The 14,257-nt window shown below is 40.5% G+C and overlaps 1 long non-coding RNA gene across 5 annotated transcripts in view; it reads right to left on the bottom strand.

Annotated features, from left to right (window-relative positions):
- Positions 1-9,732, bottom strand: part of LOC138106443 (uncharacterized) — a 176,489-nt gene extending 166,757 nt beyond the window's left edge. For 4 of the 5 annotated variants that reach the window (XR_011148989.1, XR_011148991.1, XR_011148988.1 and 1 more), the window contains exon 1: positions 9,577-9,732. This is a non-coding gene — a long non-coding RNA (uncharacterized lncRNA). Of the gene's footprint in view, positions 1-8,774; positions 8,938-9,576 lie in introns of all 5 variants that reach the window. The other variant, XR_011148992.1, reaches the window with a different exon arrangement.
- Positions 9,733-14,257: the final 4,525 nt, after the last annotated feature.

The following is a 14,257-nucleotide window of genomic DNA, read 5'->3' as shown; positions in this document are numbered from 1 at the left end:
AGCTAAGGAAAAATAAGAGATGGATGACTGTCAGGCAAGTGCTGAAGCAAAGATCTCGGATCACATCCAAAACGTGGTCACATCAGCTGAGGTGGCATCAAGAAGTGCGACTGATATTTCAATAACTCACTCTGGTTTTCATTAAGCAAGGAATGCTGATTAACATAATTCAGCTGCCAGGTTTAGCAAGCTAAGCTCATCTAGAATCGTTTCCTCAACCTAGAGCTGCCCCTGCACACAATGCTGGACACCATTAGTAGTGATTTGCATCAGACAGAGCAAGTAGGAGTCCAAGGCTCCTGCTACAAGGAGTCCAGAGCCCACAGCACTTTCAGATATAAAGAAAAGACAGATTATGTCAGAATTCAGTTTAATTTCAACAACAAAGATGATATACTATTACCTGTCTGTCTGAAGTGAACTAAGCAGAATTAATTATTTTAAGTGCACTGACCGAGGAAGAGTGCAAAGCCCACAGTTTTCCTAAAAATCCAGCTTCATTATTTAGTTTTGTTCAGGCTCCTTACATGCCCCATTTTCTTTGAAACATGCAGTGCTTGGCCTATGTAGAGCAGACCTGGGCTATTACCCCTGCCTGGCCTAGTCCTGTGATACCGATGAAAGACTTTGCCTCTGCTGTACCCTGGCATGTGCCATAATGTATATGGTATGGGGGCAAAGTGGCCATCATTTCCTCCCAGGTGTGCCAGAGCCACCCCAAGCACATTCCAGGGGGTGATAACAGACTTGGTCAACAAATGAGTCTTGGAGACAAGCCCCAAGTCCACTGTATACAGCCAGGGAGGCACGTGGTCGTAGTAGAGCAGTAACACCAAGACAGTAACACATTGAGGGAGCAAGTCGTTGTAGTCACCATGGCAGATGACAGGCTAAGGATGTTGGAAAGGCACAGGCAAAGACTTTTCCATACATGCAAGTGGCTATAGCACTGTTAACAAATGCACCAGCATTGGTCCCAAACACCTTCACTAGCCTTGGAAGGAAAGAGATTTCCAGAGAAGCATCTTGTTTCAAGAAAAATTGACAATCTTCCCTTTGAAATTAATCTTTTCTAACTGGTTATCCACATTACTTTATATGATCAGATTCAGATTAGGTAGGATGAGAAAGACCCGCTAAGATCACAGACATACACAAGATAGACTAGTAAAACTGAAAGATCCTTCGTTATCTGCAACTTCATGTTACGAGTAAAGGTTTTTTATTGTAGTATAATGCTTTAACTTCACTTACTTCCCCAGCAAAATTACACCAGCACAAGCATTTTTGTCTGTTGCAATCACATCTACCAGTACACATAACAGCAATGCCAAAGTGTCATTCTGCATCAGTGCTTTGCCAGCTGAAGTTTCAAAGGCGGAAACACAAAGTCCAGCATGTAAGAGATACAACTACATCCTTGTTGGATCTGCCTTTTTAACATCCACTACCCCCTACCAGAGAATGATTGCTGCAGAAAAGATTACATAAAGAACAGGTGTATGAAATACTAACAGTGCAGTGATAAGACTAACAGCTGGGGACAGCAAGCAGGCAAGTCTCCCACGAGAAGGAGTGAGGGAGATATTCCCAAAGGCACTACTGATGCCTTACATTTGATCTTATCCCCCACATCACGATCTACGCATTGTTTTTTGGCAAGATGACAGGTAGATGGAAAACAATTTAACTTCTCTATCAGTGGGATGGTTTGGCATGGTACAAGAGGCACATACCCTTACAACTACAAAGTCAGAGGGCTTAGCAGAACCACCCTGTTTGCTTAACAAAGTGACGTAAGCCACACAACCACGCAAGCATAGCCTTTGTTCTTTCCTCCAGCTATCCCTGTTTTTCCTCAATGCCCTCCCACTAATTTCAAGTCTAGCAAAGTAGTCTGTAAATGTTAAAGCAGGTACTTTTTAATGTCAAGGTGTGTTCTGAGTAGGCACCAAGAGTAGCTAGCTAATCATAATAAACCTGAATTCAATGGTTGGCAAATAGAATGTCCCTAGAAACTCCATGTGTGTGTATATATATATATATGGTTTACCGTTAATAAATTCTGCTTTACAAGGCTGAGTGTATTAAAGAAATGATCACATCTTGCAAAGTATATATGAACATCTATTTATATTAGGAGTTACCAAACAATTAACAAATGGTGTTATACTATCGTAAGTTCAATTCTTAATAGACATGGCTTATAGGTAAAAATGGTGAAGTCGCCTATTGATGTGCTTAAGACATGCTACTCATGTAACAAGATTATGGCATCAATTAGTCAATTCCATTGAGGATAAATTCCTGATTTCTGAAGTGTACCAGAAAAAAAAATTACATCATACAAAACAGACTAAGCAGAACATAACAGATATTTACCTGTACATCAAAAGACACACAGTTAAGGTAAGGAGAATCATACCAGTTCTTTTTTATTATTATTATATTTTATATCTCAGCAGGCTTGTTTTCAGAAATTTCAAGATCTGTTGTCATTCCACTACCCAAACAGACACAGAAATCACAATGAAGTCAGCCAGATTTAAAGACAAACCACATCCCTCAGCTAAAACTGTTTTCACTTTAGACAATGTAGCAGAACATCACTATATATTTTTTTTTGTCTAAATAAATATAGAAAAAGCAAGACTGGGTGAAACTCTATGAGGGATCAAATACGAGTTGTGATTGTTTGCATTCATAAAACAATGAATGGATTACTACTATTTTCTTTTATTAGCCAGGTGTCTGGCCTGGTATAGGCAGCACCACAGAAGGCAAGTGGGTGAGCCTCAGGTTGACTGGGCAGGGGGTAGAGGAATGCTGTGGGTGGCAGTCAATTCCCCCAGCTGGCAGCACTGCCAGGAGGGCTAAGGAACATGCAGCATTCAACGGGGACAGCCCAAGCTCCTAGTACTGTCACAACAAGCTGTTAATTTAGAAGAGAATGAAGAAGCTGAAACTTCCTTAAGTACACACCCACACATCTTTAAGCCCTAATAAATCCACACACAGGAAGTGAGACGATGGTTTACCGCAAAAGACAGAGTTCCTCTGTGTAAGTTCCAGTTTACAGTCACCAGAGATAGAGAGGCCTCAAGAGTGAGTCATCAGTTCCCATGGCTCAGGTGTGACCAGCAAGACAGACAGATGCCCTCTCTCTGCCAGAGCACTTCCTCATGCTGGAGTGAGAGCACCCAAACCACCTGGAAGTGGCACCTCACAGGCAGCTATTCGACCTGTCCAGATGCCATAGCCTTCTGATACATGGCTCTTTTCCAGCCCCTGCTGCCTCTTGCCTCATGGGCTGCTCCTCCAGCTGGGGAAGGAAGAGAATGGCAAGGCTCTGGTGTCAGGGGAGATCAATTGCACCTTCCTCTTCTGGATTATTAGGTAATCAAAGAACTCGACAGAGTAACAGTAACCAATAACACTGTCATTACTGCATCTTTTAAAGAGTTATTTATATACACCTCAAAAGAAGCTACAGCTCACCTCCATCTGAAAGGAAAATAAACACCATCTGAGCCAAACAAATAATGTCTCACTTCAAACATTTGATTCAAAAATTTAATGAAAATAGAAGTAAAAATGACATTTTGCTTTGTTATCACCATAAGCTTTCATACATGTCTTAAATTCTCTAGCCAAGAACGGAGTTGAAGCTGTCAGTAGACAATATCTACTAGATTCTACAAATATCACTTCAGAAACTGAATATGAAGTTTGAAGAAAAATAATTTCACATCAGAATTTAAGCTGCAATATTACTTAACACTGAAGTCAGTGTATGTTGAACAACCTCACATTAATTGAAGACAAAAAGAGTAGGTACCCAGCAATGAGTTAAGCATGACATTTCTAAGGTGTGGGAACCCAGAGTGCAGAGACTATTTCTCTGCCTGATTTGAGGGGTTCTACCCCCCTGGTCAACACTGTTTTTGACCTTCGTCCTTGGAGAAAATTACCTATCCTCTGGGAAGAATTAGAATCTACACTGGTGTGAACAAGGTGATAGAATATAATGTAAGATTGTCACAGGGTGAAAAATTTAGAGATTTTGGGTTTGTTAATGTAGTAAATAGATAAAAGCAAAAAACTTCAAAATGGAGGTTTGTTGTTGTTCTCCAGAGCTGCTGCTGCTTCTTCTACTACTCCATATTCTGCAGTAGAAGTAGTTTCGGATGATTGGATAAAGAATTCCACAGTTCCTGTGTATGTGACAAAATGATTTTTTGATTGGCGAAAAAGTGAAAATATCTTTCGTTTTAACTTTTCATTGGGTGATTTACTTTTAAAAGACTGTGTAAATCTTGATAATTTGGCATTCTCCTGCACTCTCTGCTCTGTGCTATGTCTGGGTCACATTAAGTGGCCCTATTCTCTGATAAGACTTAATAAACAACTATCTGAAAGCAGAGAAGGCTGAAAGTCCCATTCGTCTCTCAGACTCCTGGCAAAGACTCTAAAATTCTGCCCCATCAGGGGAGGCATAAATAAGGCACAGATAGTGTCATAAGGTATCATGTTTTCTCCTAACAGAGTTGGTGGGGGAACAAGAAGAGGGAAAGGAACTAGCATAGGTACAATTAAGATCAAGGCCTGCCTTCCTTACACACAGTAAGAAATAGTCAATCAGGCTGAGGTACCACAATTTAACCCTCAGAACAGACAGTTCCTTGTCCTGAACCACCGTGATGCCTCCAGGCTTTACTTGCCAGCCTTCAAAAGAGGATCAGGTACTGAATCCTTCTGTCCGTGAAGGTTAGGAAAAGAAAAAACCCAAAAGCAACCAACCTAAAAAACAAAACAAAAAAAAAAAAACCACAAGTAAACCTCCACACCAAAACCCAAAAGCTTCCTCAAGTACCTCAAAAAATATTTTCCAACTTTTTGACAGACATTTCATCTTGTAATCGACCTCACAAACTTCCTGGTACCTCAGAAATTTTAAAGTATAATAAGAAATTTCAACCTCCGATTTTACCCTGTTTACTTTCCAGACAGTTGCTTAGAGGTTTAGAAGTGGCTTATAACATACTAGCCTACAAAATTCCTCCTGTTTTGCAGAAACAAGCTCGTATTCTGATCAATCAGAGAGAAAATCACCATATATAAGTATAGCAAGTGTACCCTTGCAGTTTTCAGAAACTTAGAATCATTGCTTTGAGACTGAAAAAAGTGCCATCAGTACACTGGGCAGCGACAGAAGAAAATATCAAAACAGGACTCATAAGAAACTTTTTTAGATTAAGGCAGACACTGTTAAGAACTAAGGTTCACCTCTTACTTCTGCTTAAAACAATTCCAGCTCATTCTTTCGGTGATGGCAGCCAGGGAGACCAATGATGCCTGTCTAGGCACGCTTTCAAGTCTGTAACATTTTTTTTCAGCTTTTCCAAACAAAGTACCATTTTACTGGATTATGTTTTGTGCACGTTGTTACTACTTTGCAAACATCAGTGCCCTGATTTCATGATCCAGAATTCTTCAGCAGCAACAGCAGCACTAGTTTAAGGTACTCCCACCATTTGGCACTATCTTCTCTGCACAATCCCCTCCAGTTGTGTTGGCATGGAGTCCAGCCAGCTGCAGTCTGAATTGATAAACTGGAAGATAACCCAGGAATTTTACTGAAGCCAGAGCAGCTCACTGTGAGGACCACAATACAGCTGTACAGGTAAGTGTGCCAGCACAGCTACGGGATGAAAATCAACAGTTTTATTGAATACTTCATACCAAAGATACAGCCAAAGAATCTAGTTGTTTACATTTTTGAAAAACCTTCAAACTCTTCTGCCTCATCCTATGCATATACACAAGTCAGAGATTCCATTTATAAAATAAAATAAAATCTAGCCTTAATACTGAGCTTAAGGAATAAATGCACCATAATCCAAAGATCAAATAAACCTTCCAAATTACTTTTAAAAATCATTAAAACCACGGATGAGGAAATGCTAATACTGGAAATAACATTCTTAAAAGACAGCAAACTTTGGTTACAGGAAGGCCTTTATCCAGACAATATTCCCCTGGAAGGAGCAGCACTCCATTGGATTATGTCCCTTTTGCTTCATCACAGTGAAGAAATTTAGAGACTGTTAATACTTGGAAGCGACAGAAAAGTTTGCAAGAGGAGACACTGAAGCAGCTTGCACAAAAAGACCATGCACTCATGGCAAACCACAGAAATGGCACTGTGTTTCATTGAAGCACTAGCTAAAGTTCTCAAGTACACGCTGCCCAGACCGGACCTCTCCACATGTCTAGGATCTGTCCCCCTGCCTTGGGCAGGCAGTGAGTAAGAACAGATCCATCTCCCACTATGTTACAGAGAATTCAGAGCTTGCAGATAAGATCTGTAAATGTTTCAGAGTCACAAGATGCGATAGGACGCACTGTTCAGGGCAAGGCTTAACTTTGCATTTCCAAAGGAAGTGCCTTGCTCCCCGCTGATTATCAGAGGGGCAAAGGGGGAGGGAGGAGGGAAAGGGGGAGGGGAAGGGGAAGGCTGGCTGGCCGCTGCCCGGTATCTCTATCTGAACACCGTCCAAGGTGAGAACAATTTATTGTCATTTGCAAATATCCCCCATAGAACAGGGTAAGATCTGCACGGAGCTGGTCTCCAGCCCTGCCTGCCGAGGCGCTGGGCAGAAGCGTCACACCAGCCACCTCACACACCAGCTTGTTGTAGCATTTGGCACACCTCAGACTCCTGAATCCACAGGCTGGGCTCTCCCACCCCTTCCGAGGCCAGGCTGCTCCACGGGAGCAGAGGACTTTGGACCGCAAGGCCTCCTCCACCAGCCGCAGCTGCACGTGGCAGCGCAGCAAGGCAGCAAGGCTACACTCCAGGTGTGCTGGCACGGGACTGCCAGGAGACCCGGGGCCTTGCTGAGGAAAGGCAGGACAGCCTGGTGATGCTGGTCTTACTGGGATATGCCCTGGGAAAGGGCAGCACCTCCAGCCCTACCACCCAGAGGCACGGGCTTCCTGAGGGTCCCTACCCCTCCCATTTTGTTCTCCTTTTCCCTGCAGGAAAGCATACATCCATTTGTAACCAAAGCCTGTCCAAACACCTATCAGCCAAAGAATCACGGGTGAAAGTATCTACATGGGAATCATAAGAAATAGTCACTGCTTTTTTTCCATGTTAACTTCATCAAGAAGTAGATCATTTAACCAAACCAGCACAAACTGAGAGAGAGCACCACGGTACACAGAAAACCCATAATCAGCCCCAATCACCAGCAGTAATAGCCACCCCACCAATAGCTCATGCCAGAGTGGCTCTAATCCCTCTCCACAGGAGAGATTTGTGAGCAGCATGGCACCTTTCGGAGCTCACAGAGGCCGGATGAAGCTGCTGGCTGGTCAGTCAGAGGGTAGCATTGCTCTGCAGGCCAGAGACACCCACACTGACAGTCTCTAGCTCTAGACACCCTGACAGCTGACCAAAGAAGTGAGGCAAAAGGCTCTTTAAACACAGTAACAATAAATTAGTCACTACTCTCCATATCAAAATATTTCTCAAGAGATCCTACCCTGGTTTTCCATTCCTTACGGAAGAGTAGCAGGGTCACTGCAATACTCTCAGTGTTCTCCTTGAGCTCTTTTAAAAGGCAAGAAAGAGGGAGAAAATGTAGCAGTCTGCTTGGATATGGGATTATTTGATCTGCATCAGGATTTAAATGGAGCTTTTCAGAGTCACAGTACAGTACACGGATGGAAATGCATTAGAGTCCAACACTACCGCTGCAGGGGACAGGAGCCTGAGATGCAAGGGGGAATACAAAATTGGATCCTCACTCACGGGTGACCTTCTGTTGGCACTGAAAGAGCTTTTAACTGTGCAGAACACACTGTTTGGGGGAGTCCCACCACGGGGCTGGGTAAGGCAGACTCACAGAACTCAAGCCACGCTAGTTTGTTAAAAGGAGTGTTTCTGGCTGCCAGTAACAAGCTCTGGCTTTGCAACAGAAGTAACCTGACACCTCCATCAGCTCAGCATGCCGAAAAAAAGCAGCTCTCCTGTGCTTGCTACCAAGCTCACCACCAGACAGCCCTGTTCCAGATGGCATCCATGGAGCTTTACTGCTGAAGGCTACTGAACTGAATGGTTGGATAGAAAGAGTACAACTGTAGTTCACTTTGAACAAAAAACAAACAAAAACAAAACCCCTACAAAAAAAATACCCAAACAACCAAGAAAAAACCTTATCAAAAAATGCTCCAGCAAAACCCACACCACTCACTCCATGAAGTATTACTACTACCAAACAAAACTTGAGTCACTTGTTAGCTGAAGGTTTCTTTGGGTTTTTTGGTTTTGGGGTTTTTTTTTGGTTTTTTTTTTTTGTTGATTGGGTTTCTTTTTTTTTTTTGCGGGGGGCGGGGGGTTGTTGTTTTGTTTTAACAATAGCTCCCAAGCATTATCATATCCTTTTGCAGACTGTATTTTTTTTTTTTTTTGACTGGTTTAAGTCTTGGCTCCCACATCTCTACTTTTCAGTTTGTAATAATTACAACATGATAAAAAAATGTATATATATATATACATATATCAACGGCCCACCAATCACCATATTAGAAATGAGATGAATGCTTGCTGGGTTCCAATCCTAACAACAGGAAAACCCCTAACCCCTCTACCCAAAACATTCAAGTGCAGCCTTCTTGGTCTTCTAGTCCTCTACAGGAGTATACCCAGCACCCCTCTTCTCTTCTTCAGAACAGAAAGCTCTTTGAATGCCAGTGCAACCACTTACCAGTGCTGAATTTGCCACGTTATGCATTATTGATTCACTGCCCCAGGCCTGAGAAGCAATAGGTAAAGGCTTTCTAATAAGCACACCTTCAATGGAAGAGAGAAGGCCAGCTAACAGGAACAATGCAGGTTTCCAGCAGGAGTCTCAGTCCCAGTTTCGATGTCTTCACAACACAGTTTAATCCACACAATACACAGAGTGAACAGGATGTTTAGGGAAGCAGATAATATCTGCTTTGGAGACTATGTACAGTTATTTTCTCTCTAGTGATAACTGATAGGATGTCATAGCACCTGGTCTCACATCAGAGATAAGCCCCCAGTGAGTGCCCTCACTGTGCTTTCACATGATGATAGGATGATTTAGGGGATGTAAATCTCCCCATAAGCCTGCACAACAGCTTTCTTTTAAGACAAAAGCAATTACATCAACAAAACAAAGTCTCACACTTTCCCCAAGCTGACAGGAATACACAATATGCTGTTTAGTCATTCGCTGAAATCCAAAGCTCATAGCACCATACCCTAAAATCTCCACTTTCAAGGTATCTTCCTCCCTCTACCCCAGCTTCCAGCATTTCAGCTGGGTTTCCTAAAGAAATAAGTTGTATGCAATTCCAGGGTATTATCTGTAGTGGATTTTGAACCTTTTAGGCCACAAGAAGTTTGACCATTATAGATACTTAAGGAAAATATTAAACTATTACAACTTCCACAACACAGGGACAAAGAAGCCCCTTTTTCATACTCCCCCTCCCCAAAGTTAGGGGGTTCTCATCAGAAAGGTTTTCAGTTACCCATACCCTATTAGACGGAAGGAAACCTGGAGCCAGCATAGCAGGTTACAATCTCCTCTGTTTCACAGAGCTCTGTACTCAGACCTTGTTTCTATACTCGAGTCAGACCTAAAGACCAGCTAGCAAACTTTCTTTCAGCAAATCCCCCTCACCCTCTAACAATCTCAGGCTGATTGCCAGTAGCCTTTCCGTGGTCACACCAGAGCAATTGCAACTCCCAACATATGCAGAAGCAGGTGCAGATGCTGCTAGGCTCAATTACAGTATCAGTGAGTAGGTGGGGATCTACTTGCATTTCTAAAGCAAAAGAAACAAAGTTTAATACTTAAAAGCTTTTCTAGAGGGTTTTCCAGATGACAGTTTTGTTGTACAATTCTATGGCCTTATCTCCCACTCACTGAATTTGATGGAAAATCTACCTTAGCATGCAAAAGTAGATTTACTGAGACATAAAACACTCTAAGAGGAAGTAATTTAGTTTACAATTTCTCTAACAAGAATATCTGGACTGTGAAATGTGGTCTTCATGGTAAATAAAACATTTCACTGCACTTTGTAAAATACATATTATTTAATATACTGGTCTTTGTGTTTTCCTTCTACAAAGACTGTTGCTATTGTCCAACACCCAAAAGCACTGGGATGGGTTTGCTATGGCAAAGCACTGAACGAGGCTCTCAGCTGCCATAGATTGACACAGATTTCAAATGGCAGACACCTGCATTTTCCAGCAGAGGGGCTGGCACAGATCTGGAGCTATCATTTCAGATATAAATATAGACAGTTGGTGTAAAAGGCAGGTGTCTATATTTGAGTTAATCAGCTTATGCTTTCTGTAGAGCAGAGAGAGAAACAAGCCACAGCACCAGGTGATTTATCTCACCTCCCTTAGATACCGCTCCTGAACTAATATGAATCACACCCTAAACAAATATGTTTCTTTCCATAAATTGTAAAAAGACCTAGAGATGCCTAAATTGAAAAAGAATACCTAATTTTTATAGCTCTAATATTAAGTAAGTTGAATCCTGACTGTATTATACTGAAAACACACCACATTACCTCTGCAAGGATATTATAGATGTGGTGAGATTCCCATAAAGAAATCCGGTTGATTGGAAGTACTCTAAACTTAACCCTAAGTGCTTGAAGTGAGTAAGGATTTTCCAACACAAAGTAGCTAATTATGGCCATCCCACTGAAAGTGGGAACTGACAGGAAGGAGAAAAAGAAAAATGGAGGTTTTTTTCAACTATAGAGGTTTTGTACCCTTTATAAAATTGGCTGGGCAAAGCAAGAGTGAAGAGTATGTCTAGTCTTCTGAGCTGATCAGTGCTCCTTGGTGAGGAAGAGTGCTTTGTGCAGGCATGTACGTGCAGATGAAATGAATGCAAAGGAAGAATGAAGTATTGCAGCTTCAAACAGCCGGATTCTATACCCCCTGTGCAGAGGCTTAAGTGAATCCATAAGGAAAAAAGCCAGGAGTGATTTAGGTCAGACTAAAGCTATTATTAAGACAGGATCTCTGTATTAGTTCTGCCTTTAAGAAAAAAAGTACATCTATGCAAGAAGATATTATACCGAGGCAAGATATGCCCTTAGTTACCTTCAGAATAATTTCAGGGTTATCGAGATGGGGTGAGCAAACATCAAAAGATTCAACTTCTATTGACACTAGAGGCTGCTCCAATTTTTATTTTTTTTTAACGGTTTTGAAAACAGCCTGGAAATTTTACAAGTGTGGGGTTTTTTGTCCCACAAGATGGAGAAAAACCTGCATTTGATTTACTTCACCATCACCACTACTAAGAAAATGTACTTTGTTAAGGAGAGGACTTGAAATTATTAATCAAAAAAAACAAAGGAAAAGCAGGTTCGTGTTTCTGTTCTCTGTACATGTTCAATTTTACAACTGTTACTGCACAGAAACAGCTCTGCTGACACTGATGAGAGAATTTCACTCACTGTGAGTGAGCTCTGCAAATTTGTGTGATGTGTGTAGGCCTGAGTTGCAAATGCTAACTGTTACGACTTTTAACTTAAGAAAAAGATTTCAAAGGTTTCCATTTGGAGCTGCAAGTTCAGACCATTTCAATTCATAAACAAAACTAAAAACTTCTTTGAGATAGAAGAGGCAGCAAAACACAAACTTATTTTTTGTTTATTTACATTCCCCTCTAAAATAAATATATATTTTTTTACTTAATGTGGTAAAAGGCAAAATTAATACTCTGTGCCAAGTTTCAGACAAGTATGAAATTTCAAGACTTGTTATGTTATTAAGCTTCTGAAATAAGGATTTATATTTATTAAAGAAGTACTGACACAACCTGAACTCCAAGCAGTAGTAATGCCACCACAACAGCATGGTTCACATGCAATTCAAACAGCTCAGATTACCTTAGCCTAATATGAAAGATTTAAAACAGAGGAAATAATTGCAAAGTATCATATTTCTAGTACTGTCATGTTTGCAGTCACATTTGGGTTTAAAAGATGGGAAAACGTGAATCTATTTATATATTCTGAAATTACACCCACAAAACAGGATCCCAGAGAAATTCTCACAAACAGGGTTTGCAAGAATACAACAGAAGTGTGTGGAGGTAGATGTGGGTGTCTGGATGGATTACATATGTAATCAACATGTAAAGCTCTATAATACTGAAAATAATAAATTGTTGCAAAGGGGTAAGGGTGGAAAGTGCATATTACATGGATTATCTGCCCTAGTTCCTGTTCTTATTTTTGGAAAGCAATCAGCTCTTCGTGAGAACTCAGCACCACGCTGAGCCACCCTGGGGCTTTTCATGGCCCAGCCCTTCACTTTGCATTATCATCTGTTAGCAGCCACATCCTGTGCAGACTGATTCATTACAGCCAAGAAAGGCTGCGAGAACAGGAGACCCTCTGAATCCTGAGGTCTGAAATCACACTAACATACTTCTCTCAGTATACTATATAAAATAAATCTACTTTTTCAAAGGCATTTCCAGTCATTTTTGTAATTATTCAAAATAAAAGCTTATTTTAAGACAATGTTATTTTAACTCAATATCTTTGCAAATCACCTTTACTTGAAAATACTCATATGCCTGATTTGGAAGCCCATATGTTCATCCCAATTTAATTTAGACATAAAACCAAATAATTTTGACCACTTTTGCTTAATAGCTATGGTCAAATGCAAACAAAAATCAGGTAAACATAAACTGATACAGTTTATGAATATTTATTCATTGATGTATATGAAGTACATTATTATTTTCAACTATGGTAATATTTTTGTTTTCTGTGAAGCTGAAGTGCATGCAGTCAGAGATTATTAATACAGTATGTTGAACTTGTATTTTTAAACTCTAAAATGCATTACTTTTGAAATGGTATGATTTCCTGATGCATAACTACTGAACACAAATACATTGCAAGTCAATTGAAAAATCTGAATTAATGTCGCAGTCTATTACTTTCCTCTTCACTGTATTTCTAAATATCCTAATATCTCAGCTTTAACCATGAATTTAAATGTAAGAGCAACTATGAGATTCTTGTTTTACACGTAGATAAAGAAACTTCGGGAATAAAATGACCAATGATCAGTGGCTGGGCTGGATGTACCAATCTTCAGTCTGAAACTTCCAGTTTCCTGCATTAACTCTGGGACTTTAAACTACATTCTTTGGCTTATTTGTTTTAAAGTTTCAATGTACAGCTGAGTCTTTGTATAGAATTTTTTCTGTCTCCTATCATGATTACAGCAACAGTAGGACATAAGCAAACTCTGTACATAAGCCAGTTCTATGACAGAGTGGCAGAAACACAATCACTGAACCATGTAGAAGCAGTTTGCTGGTACCAGTGCTACCATAGCACACAGTGAGGGATGAGTATTGATGTGGCAATAGAAGAGCTGTCAGAAAGCATCAGTCTGGGCGCAGTCCATGAATCCCATTTGTCTCCAGTGTAACATGACTGATTACAGCTAAATTACAGTGACTTTAAATGTACAAGTCAATTTTCTAAGGTAATTAGAATCAGGGAGACTAGTACTTCTATGGTTAGCAAAATTCAGCTCCTATACAAAATACAGTATAATCAAGGACAATGGAATATATATACATATCTGATTCAAATAGAAGTTAATTGGCAGGAGTTCAAGGGAAACAGTGCTATTAATAATCCATAGATTGCCATTTTACTGTATCCTTTATAAGAGGAACCAAATAGGAATAAACTGTGTTTGCAGATATATTGATATATTGTGTTTCCCAAAGAATCAAGGTTCTATTAGAAACTAAATTGACCCACAGGAATACCTCAAGACAGCTAAAAACATACATCATAGATATATATATTCAAAACCACTGTGGAGACTTTACACTCTTTGTCTGCAAACGGTTGAAGGCATCTTAGAAGTCATCGTGCAACTGGTGTCAAGAGAACAACAGCAGCCAATGGCTTCAACAGCATACAATAATTGTAAGACCATTGTAGTTCAGTTCTTATTAGAAACAAGAAGATATTTTTCGAAAATTTCCCTCTTTAAGGTCATCTCCATCCCGTTAAGCCTGCTTTACAAAAAGATTCGTTTTATGTAACCAAGTCATTGAAGCACAGGTGAACACTCTTTCCTGATCCTCTCCATTCACAAACTCATCCTTCTGACACCCAATTCATTGATGCTCTA

The sequence above is a fragment of the Aphelocoma coerulescens genome, chromosome 2 (assembly GCF_041296385.1).
Source record: "Aphelocoma coerulescens isolate FSJ_1873_10779 chromosome 2, UR_Acoe_1.0, whole genome shotgun sequence".
Lineage (NCBI taxonomy): Eukaryota > Metazoa > Chordata > Aves > Passeriformes > Corvidae > Aphelocoma > Aphelocoma coerulescens.
This window is presented reverse-complemented; position numbering and strand designations above follow the sequence as displayed.